The sequence below is a fragment of the Eriocheir sinensis genome, chromosome 11 (assembly GCF_024679095.1).
Source record: "Eriocheir sinensis breed Jianghai 21 chromosome 11, ASM2467909v1, whole genome shotgun sequence".
In the NCBI taxonomy this organism is placed as follows: domain Eukaryota; kingdom Metazoa; phylum Arthropoda; class Malacostraca; order Decapoda; family Varunidae; genus Eriocheir; species Eriocheir sinensis.
This window is the reverse complement of record NC_066519.1, coordinates 22339047-22353776: the sequence shown is the minus strand read 5'-3', so window position 1 is coordinate 22353776 and position 14730 is coordinate 22339047.

Below are 14730 nucleotides of genomic sequence, written 5' to 3'. Positions count from 1 at the left end.
GTGGCGCTGGCGAATTTTGTTTATAGTGGCTGCCGTGAGGTACGACTCTGCTTTTTATCTTGTTTGTTTTTTATTGTTTTTGTTAATATGGATGTATTTTTCACGGTTACTTATCGTTGCTATTGTTGTTACTGCTGTTGTTGTTTTTTTGTTGTATGGATGTTGCTCCTGTATTTTTTTGCAGTTGTTGCATTTATTGATACTCTACTGTTGCTGTTTTTTTTCCGGTTTCTGTTGTTTATACTTCTGTTCTTGCTCATTTTTGTTATTTTTGCTTGTTATTTTGTTGCTGTTATTGTTTTTGCTTCTGCTGTTGTTGTTGTTGCTGTTGTTGTTTTCCTTTTATCTCGTTTTGAAAGAAAGGAAAAAAAAAACGAAGATAATTAATTTTGTGGTAATGTCCTTTTTGTTTTTTTTCTTTTCAGCGTTGCAAATAAAAAAGAAAAGAAAAATGCAGGTGTTTGTTTTCTCTTAATCGTCCGGATAATGAGGTAAGTAATTAGCTACTCTTTGTTTGTTTGGTTTTGCTTACCTGTTTGTGTTTTTTTTTTTGGGGGGGAGTCGTTTGTTTGATGTTTATTTATGTTCTGTGGTAAGAGTTTGTTTTCCCTTCTTTTTCACTTCTAATGTTTGTGTATACTGCTTTCTTTTTCTTTTCAAGTTTATTCCTAATTTTTCGATCATCGGTATCTTTGTTTTCTTTATCGTTACTTGCTTGTCATCTTTCGTACAGTTTTCTCTACTTATGCATTTCCTTCTCTCTGTTTCTTTCCGTGTAACATTCCACTCTTTAGTCTTTTCCTTCTTCCCTTCTTTCTTTGATATCTTTCTGTGGTGAGTTGCATTTTCCTCTTTTCCCTTCTCCAGCACGCGTCATCAGCTACTTTAGAAATGACAAGGGTGCGTGGAGGGCGGGTTGAAGGCATGAAGAGGGGAAGGGGGAGGAATTGAGGGGGCGAACAGGAAGAGCGGGAGGGACAGGGGGAAGGAGTGTAGGGAGGAAAAGGAGGGAGGAGGGAGGGGAAGAAATGATGAAAGAGAGGGGTAGGAAAAAGGAGTGAAGAGGGGGAAGGAAGGAAGGGAGAGAGAGGAGGAAAATGGAAGAGTAGGGGGAGGAAGAGTATGGGAAGAGGGGAGGTGAGAGAGAGGGGGGGGAGGGAGGAAGAGTATGGAGAGTGGGGAGAAGCGGGGAAGAGATGGATGGGAGAGAGGAGTGAAGACGGGGAGGAGGGGAGGGAAAGAGGAGGTAAAGGGAGGGGGAATGGAGAAGGGAGAGTATGGGAAAAGAAAGTGAGAGGGGAGGGGGTGGATAAATGGGGAGAGAGGAGTGAGATGGAAGGGCCGCATTCAGGAAGCCATTCTGTAATCTCTGAAGTGAACAGTACTCTCTCTCTCTCTCTCTCTCTCTCCAATTATTTGCCCAATTAGTGAGATACGCGTGTGGGAAACTTTGATTTGTACGTTTATCTTTCAATAGGATTTTTTTTTTGAAAGAGAGAGAGAGAGAGAGAGAGAGAGAGAGAGAGTAAGGGCCCGTTGCGTGGAATCGAAGTAATGGTATTGGAGTCTACACTTGGGCTAACAATAACAGTAATAGACTCGTGCTGGGTTTAAGAAATATGTTAACAAAAGTATAAAAAAAAAAAATCCCAATTCTCATGAGGCAAAGCTGTAATTTTTTTCTTCATTACAGACTCCAGCCATTCTTCATGTTAATATTTCATTTTTTACATTCACTGGATAACCGTTTACAGGTAATAAGTATTTGTCACTAACATCAAGTTCTATAATCACATTGACCTTAGCAGACATAATTCTTCTTCTTCTTCTTCCGCATCGTTATTATCCCGTTTCTATAAGGGGCCGCTGTTTTTGATGAGTCTCCTCCATCTAACCTTGTCCTCCGCCACTTCAAAGTCCAAGTTCTTCTCCCTGCCGTCCGTCACAATACAGTCCTTCCATCTCGTCTTGGGTCTTCCTCTCCTCCTAAGACATAATGATTCCTTCCAAAACAGTTAATTACAGCGAAGGATTGTGTCGCATGAAAATGGATTAGTATTGGTTCTCTTCTTCTAATCTGACTTACTGTTTTATCCCGCGTAGTTTTTTCCTTCTTTTCCTCCATCCCTTGTCATTGTTTTGTTTATTTGTTGTCTTTGTTCAAATACTAATAGATGACAAATAAATAAGAAGTAATATATGGCTACCAGAGCAATAGCAATATAAAAAAAGAAAGAATTAGAAAGCCTGCAATAAAAAAAAATAACATTAAAGATACTATTACTAATGTAAGTGTGTGTGTGTGTGTGTGTGTGTGTGTGTGTGTGTGTGTGTGTGGAATGCTTTTGTATATTCTCGTAAATTTATCCTGAAAATATAAAAAAAAGATAAAAAAATAGACGGTTTTGAATAACTCGAGAAACGGGTTTCTTATCGCCAATCTCTCTCTCTCTCTCTCTCTCTCTCTCTCTCTCTCTCTCTCTCTCTCTCTCTCTCTCTCTCTCTCTCTCTCTCTCTCTCCTCTCTCTCTCTCTTCTCTCTCTCTCTCTCTCTCTCTCTCTCTCTCTCTCTCTCTCTCTCTCTCTCTCTCTTAACTTCTTACTTACTCTTTCTTTCAGTTCAAATTCTCCTCCTCTTCCTCCTCTTCCTCCTCCTCCTCCTCCTCTTCCTCCTCCTCTTCCTTCTCCTCTTTCTCCTCCTCCTCGCACACTTTCCAACATATTTTATTCCTGCTCTTCCTTTCTTCACATTCCGTATTCCCTTCTCGCCTTTCCTTGTCTCCTATTTCCTTCTTTATCACTCACTCACTCCTCCTCCTCCTCCTCCTCCTCCTCCTCCTCTTTCGTCCCCTTGCTCTCGTACATTCCTCGCTGCTTCTCATTTTCTGTCTTCCGTATTTATTATTTTATTCTTTGGTCGTCTTAAATTTTCCTTACTGCTTTCTTTCCCTTCCTTTCCATTCCCTTTCTTTCCTCTTTTTCCCTTTTTTTTCTCCGTTTCAATTTCCATTTTTCCTCTTTCCTTTTATTTTTCCTTCCTCTTTTTTTTCCTTTCTTATTTCCTTTCCTTTCCTTTTCTCTCCTTTCCTTGGGTGTTTTTCGCTTTCCTTGCTCCTCATAATTTTCCTTTTTGTGTCTGTCCTTTACTTCTTTATTTTTCGCTTCATTTATATATTTTCGTCTTTTCATTATTTCGTTTTATACATTTTTACCGAGATTTAGGTTTATTTCCGTAACTGTTTTTATTTTTTTTTTTTTCATTTTTTCCTCCATCTTTTCTCTCTCGTTCTCTTTGCACATGTATTTTTTTCTCCCTCTTCGCTCTCTGTCCTAACCTGTAGTGTCAGATTCCTTCTTCAGTTCTCTTTCTCTCCTACAAGTTTCTCCCCTTTCTCCTCTTTCTCTCCCGACTCCCCTGTTCTCTCCCTTTCCTCTCCCGCTCCTCTCTTCTCTTTCTCTCCTCTCCACTCTTCTCTCCTTTCATCAATCCTCTTTTTTTCGCTTCTCTTCTGTCATATCTTCTCTATTCCTAATTTACCTGCCCTCTTAACCCACGTGTATCGCCTCATCCTTTCTTCAGTCTTTCATGATCCTTCTCCCCTATCTATTCAAGTCCCCTTTTAAACTTACTCCCCTTCCTCCTCATTTTTTTTAGTTATACTGATTTTATTTATATTTGTACTACTTGTTAATATTCTCTTCATCCCTCTCTCTGTATCCCTCTCCTTTTCACATTAATTTATCTTTCTCTCCCACTTTTGTTTCTTATTTACATCCCAATCTGTCTTCACCCACCCTCTATCTATCCTCCCTTCTTCTTTCCATTTGCATTCATTCCCACTCTCCTTTTCCTCTTCTCCCTCCACCTCTTTCTCTCCCTTTATACATCTGTCTTTCCACACTCATTTTCTCTTCTTCCACTCCTTTTCCACTCCTCTACGCCTTTCCTCCTCCCCTTCTCTACTACTCCTTCCCTTTCTCCTCTCCCTTCTTTATTTCACTCCTATCATCCACTCATACCCTACACCAAGCATCCGTCTCTCTCTCTCTCTCTCTCTCTCTCGCAAACAGTAATATCGAGGCCGCGAAACTCGCCCGAATGGAGGACACAAAAATGGCTAAGTCCCTCCTCGTTCCTATTACAGCTGAAAACGGCTCGCGAGTTTTGTTTACACGGCGGCGCTGGGACGGATGGGAACTCTCTCTCTGAATGACGCTGTGCCGGGCTGTCTGTCTGTGTTGAGTTTTTCTGTGATGTACTGCGTGTGTCTATCTTTGGTGTGTCTCTGTCTATATTTGTGTTCTGTGTATATTTTTACTGTGTTTGTTTCTCTGTCTGCATGTTTGTGCCCTGTATATGTAGTATTGAGGGACGAAGGCATTGGAAGAGGGTGAGGGAGTGAGGGATTAGGGGAAGAAGGGTTGGCAAGAGGCAAGGGAAGGGATTCGGAGGGGAAGGGAAAGGAAGGAAGGAAGGAAGGATTATTCAAGGAAGGGAGAAAGGGAAGGAAGGAAGGATTACTGAGGGAAAGGGGAAAGGGAACGAAAAGAAAGAGTGCGATATCGGGAAAAAAGGAAACGAATGGAGGGGAGGGAGGATGGGTGAAAGGGAAGGGAGAATGAAGGTGGGGAGGTTATCGTGGTGAAAGTAAGGAGGGGAGGAAAAAAAGGAAATCAGGGTGTGAGTGTGAGAGAGAAAATAAAGGAATTGGATGGAGAAATAAAGAGAAAAAGTAGAATGAAAAGGAAGAAGGGAAAATGGAAGTGAGGGAAGTAAGTAGGGAGATAGGAAGGAAGGGACGAGTGAAGATGAGGTAGAGGAAAAGAGAGGAAATGAGAGAGGGAAAAAAAGATGAAAGGGGGTGGGAAAGGAATGCAGGAAAGAAGAGAGGAAGGGTGAGGGAAGGAAATGAAGAGGGTGAGGAAGAGGGAAAAAAAGAGGGAAAATGAGGAAGAGGAAAGGATTGAAGGAAATAAGAAGAGTAAAAAAAAGGAAAGGAGGGGAAAAAAGTCTGATGTAAAGATGGGGAGAAATAAAAAAAAGTAGGGAATGAAAATCGGAAGAAGGAAAGGAATGGGAAAAGGTTGAATAAGGGAGGAGAGATCGTAAGAAAATAGGAATAAATAATTAATAAACAATAAATAATTATGAAAAACGTTCTTTATGCTTCTCAACCAACCCTAGGCACAAGACTATCAGGTAAACAAATATATTCAAGATGCACCGAATGATTTGACTTCACTGTAATTTGTACGAAGATGGAACAAGCTCCCACCTTCAGTAGTTCAGTGCAACACGACTTCAGTTATTAAAGACTCGGCCGTCACTTGTTCTTGTTCTTGTCGGGCGCTTGATGTTGTTTCACCGAGGCTAAGAGAGAGAACCTAGCCTGTGTAGACTGAACATCGATATAGATTCTCTCTCTCTCTCTCTCTCTCTCTCTCTCTCTCTCTCTCTCTCTCTCTCTCTCTCGGCCTACCCTAGCCCCTCGTCCCTCTTTTCTAATGTTTGCCTGAGCCTGTTTTGCGAATATTCAATTATTGTTTGGCCTGAAGGGGCGAGGGGAGAGGCTGTTTGTGTATGGGGAGAGGGCAGGGGAGGGGAGGGGAGGGGGAGTGAAGGGGAGGAAAAGGAGGGTAGTGAGTTGAAGTGGGGGAGATAGGGAAGGAAGAAGGGTAAGAGATAGAGGGGAAGGCGAGGGGGAGGTGGAAGGGAGGGGAGATGGGAGGGGAGAGAGAGGGTAGAATAGGGAGTGTAGTGGGCTGAGGTGGAGGAGGTAGGGAGGGATGAGGGGTAAGAGGGAGAGAGGGAGGGAGGGAGGGAGAAGCAGGGTAAAAGAGGGGAATGGAGAGGAAATAAAGGAAAGGGGGAAGAGGGGAGGGAGGGAGGGAAGAAGAGGAAAGGGAGGAAAGGGAGGAAAGGGAGAGAACACAAATGGAAGACAAGTATATCATCATTCATTTTGCATACTAATGGCCGCGTGTGTGTGTGTGTGTATGTGTGTGTGTGTGTGTGTGTGTGTGTGTGTGTGTGTGCGTGCGTTTTACATGGAAATGAAGGAAAATCGCATGGCCAAATTTGCAAGAGGAGAAAAATACGAGGAAGGAAAAATCTGTGTAGCGTAATAAGCTTGGAATTTCTCTCTCTCTCTCTCTCTCTCTCTCTCTCTCTCTCTCTCTCTCTCTCTCTCTCTCTCTCTCTCTCCTCCTCCTCCTCCTCCTCCTCCTCCAATTCCTCCTCCTTCTCCTCCTTCGTCCCATCCGTTTCTCTCTTAAAGCTGATAGTACGAGAGAGAGAGAGAGAGAGAGAGAGAGAGAGAGAGAGAGAGAGAGAGAGAGAGAGAGAGAGAGAGAGAGAGAATACTACATCTGTGGACACTTTTACTACTTTACAACCACCACCACAACCACCACCACTACCACCATCACCACCACCATCACCACCATCACCACCACCATCACCACCGGTATATAGTGTAAAGGGGGAGTGTTATCCAAGGCCCTTAGTGGAAGAGGAAAGTGGCGTAAGGAGAAAAAAAAGGAAGGGAAGGGCATGTGATTGAAGAGGAAGGAGAGGAAGATAAATAAAGGAGAGAAAAAGAAGGGGGAAAAAAAAGAGATGGCGATGGAATGTATGCATGAAGGGAATGATGAAGGGAAAGAGAGGAAGTGAAATAAAAACTGAATAAAGGATATGGAAAGACGTGGGAAAGGAATGTATGGGCGAGTGAAGTGAGGGAAGGAAGGGAGGGGAAGGGAGATAAACAAAGGAAGGGAGAGGTAACTGACAAGAGGTGGGGAAGGAACGTAGAGATGGTGGAAGAGATGAAGGGAAAGGACGGAGAACAAATAAATGAGAAATATAAAAAAGAAAAAAGATGAGAAAAGAAATGAGGGAAGCGATGCAAGGAAAATAAAGGAGAGAGGAAATGAGGGAAAAATGATGACGGAATGAATGAATGGGTGAGGAAAGTAGAGAAAAGAACAGATTAGAAAAAAAAACGAAAGGAAGGAAAAATGAAAGGAAAAAAAGGAAAGGGGAAGGGAGAGAAATAAAAATAAAAAAAGAATGGGAGGAAAAGGGAATTAATGTTTAGGTAAGGGAATTGAAGAAAGATAGGAAAGAAAAATGAAAGGTAAAACAAAAGAGATGGGAAGGGAGAGAAAATAAAGAAAAAGGAAAGGGAAGAAAAAGGGAGTTAATGTTTAGATAAGGGAAGTGAAGAATGATCGAGAAGGCAAGTAAATAAAGGAGAAAAAAAAAACAACAAGGAAAAAAAGAGCTAAGGAAAGTATGGGGAAGGGAAGAGATGAAGGAATAGGGAAGTGATGCATAGATGAGGGAGATGATGGAGGCAAAGAATAGGAAGTAAGGGAAGGAAAAGAAGAAGAAGAAGGGAGGGAGTGGCTCAGTGAAAGCCAATTTGCTGGTGATGGTGATGACGATAATGGTGATGATGGAGGAGGAGGAGGAGGTGAAGGAAAAAGAGGACGACAAGGAAGACGAATTTTGGGACGAAGAAGAGAAGGACAGTGAAGAGAAAGAGAAGTGAGAGAAGGAGAAGGTGGACGAGGTTGAGAAATAAGGATCCCTATCCCTAACCTTCCCCTTCCTCTATTCTCTCCTTCATTTCTCTCCCTTCTCTTCCATCCCTAACTCCCCTCACCTAACATTCCTTATCCCTCACCTTCCCCTTCCTCTATTCTCTCCATTATTTCTCTCCCTTCTCTTCCATCCCTAACTCCCCTCACCTAACATTCCTTATCCCTCACCTTCCCCTTCCTCTATTCTCTCCTTCATTTCTCTCCCTTCTCTTCCATCCCTAACTCCCCTCACCTAAACATTCCCCATCCCTCATTTTCCCCTTCCTTTTCTCTCTCTCATTTATTTAGCTCCCTTCCTCTCCTTCTCTTCCTCACTACCGCTTGATAAAAGAAGAATAAAAAACATGTACTGTGCTAATTATATGAATACAAAGTGGTATAGTGGCTGAACACTATGAATAAAACAATGAAATTAACTGTGAAACAAAGTAAGTCGAGGCTTTACCATGCATAGATGAATAAGTAAAGGCTACATGAATAATTAAGGAACGCTCGCTTAATTAATATCTCCGTGATGAAAACTGCAGACCGGACCCTCGATTCAGTGATGCTTCAATAAGTAGAGAAGCCAATGGGTGTAGGATGGTGGATGGATGGACTGATGGATTTAGGATACGCAGAAATAGGGGGACTGATGGATTTAGGATACGCAGAAATAGGGGGACTGATGGATTTAGGATACGCAGAAATAGGGGGACTGATGGATTTAGGATACGCAGAAATAGGGGGACTGATGGATTTAGGATACGCAGAAATAGGGGGACTGATGGATTTAGGATACGCAGAAATAGGGGGACTGATGGATTTAGGATACGCAGAAATACATTAGTTACTTACAGGCACTCGGTGTACGTAGAATCATACATATTATTTTTACAGTAGAGGAAGTAGCTCAAGGGGAAAACAAATAAAATAAGATCGTTAAGCGCTACTCCTATAAAACAAATAAGGGATGGATGGAAAAGTGGCCGAAAGAGAGATCAAATTCGGGTGGAGAGGTGAAAGAGGTCAAGTCAGGAGGAAATACAGACGAAGAAAGACTGTTCCAGATTTTATCAGCGAAAGAGATGAAAGACTGGAGATGCTGGTTGACTCTTGCATAAGGGATTTGGACGGTATAGGGATAAGCTAAAGTAGAAAGTCTTGCGCATCGGGGCCGCGGGAGGGGTGGAAGTATGCAGTTAGGAAGTTCAGAAGAGCAGTCAGTATGAAAATATCGGTGGAAAATATACATGCAAACATTTATACTTACATACATAAATCCATCCATTCATAAACAAATCCATCTTTACATAAATGCATATATATACATACTTTATAAATACGCTTACATACATACATACATATAATTCTCGGTATCTCTCTCTCTCTCTCTCTCTCTCTCTCTCTCTCTCTCTCTCTCTCTCTCTCTCTCCCCCCCCCCCCACTCCCCCTTACACCCTGTTAGATATGAGATACAGGCACGTTTTTGCAGTATTGAGTGAGCAAGACGAATAAAACTTTCCCGCGCTTTTTCTCTTCATTTTTCTCCGTCCGTCAGTGGGAATGCCGAGTTTGTTTTCCTCCCGCCCGGCGCAAGGACGAAAAAGGCGAGTTTTGTATCTCCGTCTGTGTGTGAAGTGGTGAGTGACGGGAGGGAGGGAGGAGGAGAGAGAAGAATGGGAGTGGAGAAGGAGCACAAGAGGAAGGGAACGAAGTAGGAGGAAGGTAGAGGAGGAGGATAGAAAGGAGAGGATTGTTTGGAAGAAGACGAGAAAAACGTATGTATAGAAGGGAAGAGAAGAAAAGGGGATTAAAGGAAAGTGGATATGAGTTTGCAAAGGAGGGATTGACAAATGACGTAAGCAGAGATTGAGAAAGAGAGAGGAAGGAGGAGGAGGGAGGGAGAGAAAAGGGGGAAAGAGAAGAGGAAAAATGGGAGGATGGGACATAGTGGGAGGAACGAAGAGATGGAAAATGGGAGTAAAAGGAGGAAAATAAAATGTATGGAAGAAGGAAAGGATAAAGGAGGGAAGATATATGACTGAATAGGAGAGAGAGGGTTTTATAAATGACGTAAGAGGAGGGGGAGAGAGAGAGGGAGAGAGGAGAGAAAAGAGAAGAGAAAGAACACAAAAGGACGAAGGGGAAAGAACGAAGAGGGGGAAGATGGGAAGGCAGGGACGATTGCACGGAAGAAGAAAGGAGGTAAATCGAATGTATGTATGGAAGGAAAGAAAGAATATTAGGTGAATGTAAGAGGGAAGAGAAGGAAAAGATAGAGAAAGAGAGGCAGAAAAAGATGAGGATATGACAGTGGAGGAAAGAGCACTAGAGGAAGGTATGAACGTAGAGGAATAAAATAGAAAAAAAAACGTGAAAGATTCCATGAAGGAGAAAGTTATAGAAAGTAGAATGTGTATAGGAGAAAGGAGAAGGAAAAAACAGGGATTAAAGTACATCGAATACAGGATTGGAAAGGAGAGGGAGGGATATATAAATGACATAAGAGAGAGAGAGAGAGAGAGGGAGAGAGGATGTGAGGAGGAGGAGATAGAGCAGAAAAAAAAGAAAGGGGCAATGGAGAAAGAGTGCAGGGGGGAAGGAAGGAAAGGGGAGAGAATGGGAAGATGGAGAATAGGCAGGCGATAAAGATTGTTTGGAAGGAGAGAGAAGGACAATAGAACGTGTGAATGAAAGAACGGCATTGGAGAAGGAGGAAAAGAGGAAGGGAACGAAAGTGAGGATAGAACGAGGAGGAGGGGCGAGCAAGATTGACTGAATGAAGAAAAAAGGAAATAGATTGTAAATTATGAAAAAAAGAGTAAAGAAAGGAATTTAGTATAGGAGGGAAGCGAAGAAAAAGGGATTAGAGGAGAGATATGGGATTGAAAAAAGGAGAGAGGGATTTATATATGACAGAAGAGGGACGGAGGGAGGGAGAGAGCTTGAGAGAAAAGAGAGGAAGAGAAGAGAAAGAATGGCAGTGGAGAATGAGCACAAGCGAACGAAATACGGAAAAAAATGAAGAGGAAAATAGGAGGGCAGCGGAGATTGTATGAGAGGAGAAAACTGGGAAAATTGAAAGTATGTTTGAAAGAATGAAAGGATTAAAAATAAAATATGTATGGGATGGAAGAGAAGAAAAAGGAGAGGATACGTTAATGAGAAGGGAGAGGGAGTGATTTGTAAGAGGAGAGGAGAGAGAGGGAGGGAGAGAGCTTGAGAGAAAAGAGAAAGGGGAGAGAGAGAGATGAAAAGGAAGAAAACAGTGCATGTGTAGAATAAAAAAAAAGGAAAATTGAATGTGTAAAATGTGAAAGAATGAAAAGATGAAAGAAAAAAGAAGTAAAAGTTAACAGTGAAGAGGGAAGAAAAGGAAGAATGAGGAGAAAGAGCACACGGGGATGAAAGAGGGGAAAAACGAAGAAGAGAAAGATATAGAAAGGCTGGAAACATTAAATAAAACAATGAAAGAAGTAAAATAGAATGTACTCGTGAAAGAAGGAAAGCATTAGAATAAAACGTGTATAGGATGGAAGAGAAGGAAAAGGGATTAGAGGAGAGAAGGCATAGGATGAGAGAGGAGAGGGAGGAGGGGGAGGAGGGGGAGTAAGGGAAAATTGGAGAAAGAAGAGGAAAGAGAGAAGAGAAAGAATGGTAGTGGAGAAAGAACACAAAAAGACGAAGTTGAAAAATAATGAAAAGGAGGAAAATAGGAAGACGGGGAAGACTGGAAGGAAAAAAGAAAAGGAAGAAAATAGAAGGATTGAAGAAGATTGCTTATAGAAGAGACTAAAAGGGGTTGAAGGAGGGAGGATTTAGAATTGAAAAGTAGAGGAAGGAAAGTAGAAAGAACGTAAGACTGTACATGAAAAGAAGATAGAAAGGGGTAATATAAGAGAAAGAGGGAGAAAATATAGAATAAAGGAAAGGAACAGGAGGGAGAGAGAAAGAATTGGAAGGTTGTGGAGAAATAAATAAATGAAATGGAAGTTGGAAGGGCCTAGAACTGAAAAAAATGGAGAGGAAGGAAGAAATAGAGAAAGAGCAGAAAGGATGCAGGAGGAGGAAAGAGGAAAGAGACAAGAGAGGATAAAGGGAGGGGGAAGAGGAAACGAGAATGTACAAGTTGGGGAAACAAAAGGAGAGGAAGGGACGAGAAAAAAAGAAAAAAAGCCAGAAAAACAAAAGACGAATAAAAGGAAACAGGAGATTGAATGAAAAGAGAAAACAATAGAGTATCTGATGAGAGAGAGAGAGAGAGAGAGAGAGAGAGAGAGAGAGAGAGAGAGAGAGAGAGAGAGAGAGAGAGAGAGAGAGTAATGAACTTCTGTACGTGAAGCAACAACCGAGGAAGAAGTCGAGTGTTTGGAGAAGAGAGAGAGGGAGAGGGGAGAGAGAGAGAGAGAGGGAGAGAGAGAAGGAGAGAGATAGAGCGAGCAAGAGAATGAGAGCGAGGGGAGTGAGAGGGAGAGAAAACAGAGGGAGAGAAAAAGGCGAGAGAAGAAAAATTGGAGATAAACTTCCATCTCACACTCCTTGAATTGTTAAACTTTCTCTCTCTCTCTCTCGTGAATACAGCACCATTGCAGAGTAGAAATTGGCAACACTGAGAAAACAAACAAATTATGATGTGGCAACGCTGCAAGACCTGACCAACATACAGTCACATAACACACACACACACACACACACACACACACACACACACACACATGCCTCTCGATTCCCCCGATCAACACAAGCAACAAACACACAAACAAACACAAACAAGACAATCAAAACACGCGCCTCTTCTTTTTTTCTTCTTTTCTGCTTTTTTATTTTTATTTATTTTTCTTCTTTTTCTTCTTCTTCTTCTTCTTCTTCTGCTTCTGCTTCTTCTTCTTCTTCTTCCTCATTAATCAACTTGTGTCCCCTACTAGTTTGCAAGCCTATTATTTCCTCCTCCTCCTCCTCCTCCTCCTCCTCCTCCTCGTGATAAGCCGTGTCGGTATGTGTGTTCGTTTGTTGGCCTCTACACCCAAACACTTACATCATCGATCTGACACTCACTCACCTCTGTGTTGTGTGTTTGCCGAGGAGGAGGAGGAGGAGGAGGAAGAGGAAGATTGTTTGGGGAAATGAGGAGAGGGTTAGGTGATGGAGGAGGAGGAGGAAGAGGAGGAAGAAGAGGGAGAGAGAAACGTGTATGGGTTAGGCGGGTGTGTGTATGGAGAGAGAGAGAGAGAGAGAGAGAGAGAGAGAGAGAGAGAGAGAGAGAGAGAGAGAGAGAGAGAGACTGTTGATATAGTTGTGTAAATGTAATGTAAATAAAAGAAGGGAAGCGGAAAATTTAAAGGAGCAGAAAAGGAAAAAAGGAGAGGTTTAAAAGAGGGAGGAGGAGGAGGAGGAGGAGGAGGGAGGAAAGAGAAAAAAAAAACGAGGAAGAGGACGGCAAGGAAAATGGCCATGGAAAAAGAATCCGTGGAGGAGGAGGAGGAGGAGGAGGAGGAGGAGGAGGAGGAAAGGGGGAGGTTTAAAGACAGCCCCTCCAATCCCATACGCACTTTTCCCCTCCATTTCCTCCTCGCTACCTGCTTCCTCCTCACTCTTAACCGTTCTTCTGCTGCCTTTGTTTTCTCTCCTCCTCCTCCTCCTCCTCCTCCTCCTCCTCTTTTTTGTACCTCCGTCTTCCTCTTTATCGTTTCCCCTCTTCTATTTCTCTTATTCTTTCTCCGTTTCTTTCCTTTTTCTCTTTATAATCTTCTTTACTTTCCCGTTTTAATTACCTTCGTTTGTCTTTTTTTTTCTCTTTCTCTTCTCTTTTAATTTCCTCTTTTGATTCTTTTGTTCTTTCATGTTTCACTCTTTTTTTCCTTCGCCTTTTCCCTTCTCTTCTTTTCTCCTTTCCTCTTCTTTTCCGTTTTATTATTTTTTTTGCATCCTCTCTTTTCTCCTCCTTATCTCTTCTCTCTCCTCTTTGCTTCTCTTTTCCTTTAACTTTCCTCGTACACTTCTTTCTTCCTCTTTCCTCTTTCCCATTCTCTTCGTCTCCTTTTCCTCTCTTTTATTTTCTGTCGGCGTTCACCTTCATTCTCCCCTTATCCTACTTTACTCCTCTCCACTTTCCTTCTCTTCCTCCCTCCTCCTCCTCCTCCTCCTCCTCTTCCTAATCAGATAAATCAGTAATTGGTTATCCGTGTTTGTGTTAATAAGTCACTCAATTTAGCTCCATCACAGAGAGAGAGAGAGAGAGAGAGAGAGAGAGAGAGAGAGAGAGAGAGAGAGAGAGAGAGAGAGAGAGAGAGATGGGGGGAGGTCAAAAGAAAGCCATATCTCAACAACTGACAGGCGTTCGCGATAGCCCTTGGAAGGAGAAAAAAAAGCAAAAGAAAAAGATAAAAGATAAAGAAAGAAGGGATGAGGGGAAGATGAAGGTCTCTCTCTCTCTCTCTATCTCTATCTCTATATCTAGAGAGAGAGAGAGAGAGAGAGAGAGAGAGAGAGAGAGAGAGAGAGAGAGAGAGAAAGAAGGCCAAGAATGGAAAAATAAACAATCTCTCTCTTTCTTCCTCTTTCCTCTTCTTTTCTTGCTCGTAAAAAAAAAGTTCAGAAAAAAGTACTTTGGGTCGAATCTAATTATGTTTTTTGGGGTTGGTTTTCTGTGTTAGGGTGAAGGGGGAGAGGAGGAGAAGAGAGGAGAGGAGGAGAACAGGTGGAGGAAAGAAGAAAAAAAAACCCGACTCCTCCGTCTAATTTTTCTGTTCTGCTTCTCCTTCTATCCTATTGTATTTTTTCTTGCTAGTATATCTATTTTTTTATTTATTTTGTCCTGTTTTTATCATCGTTCAATGCTTTATATTCCTATCTTGAAATTATGTTATATGTACATTTTTTCCTCTTTCCCTCTCTGTATTTCTGTCTGCCTGTCTGTCTGTCTGTCTGTCTGTGTCTATATGTCTGTTTCTTTCACTCATTCTCCCTCTCCCTTCCTCCCATCCTACCTTCCTCCCTCCCTCTCTTCCTCCCTCCTTCCTCCCTTCCACCTTCCCCTTCAAAATAGCAAGAGAAAGAAAAAAGGAGAAAAACACAACAGCAGCGAAGTGTTTATCCATTCCATTATTCCGGCGTGTTTTTGTTTTTTTTCCGCCAAGATCGTACG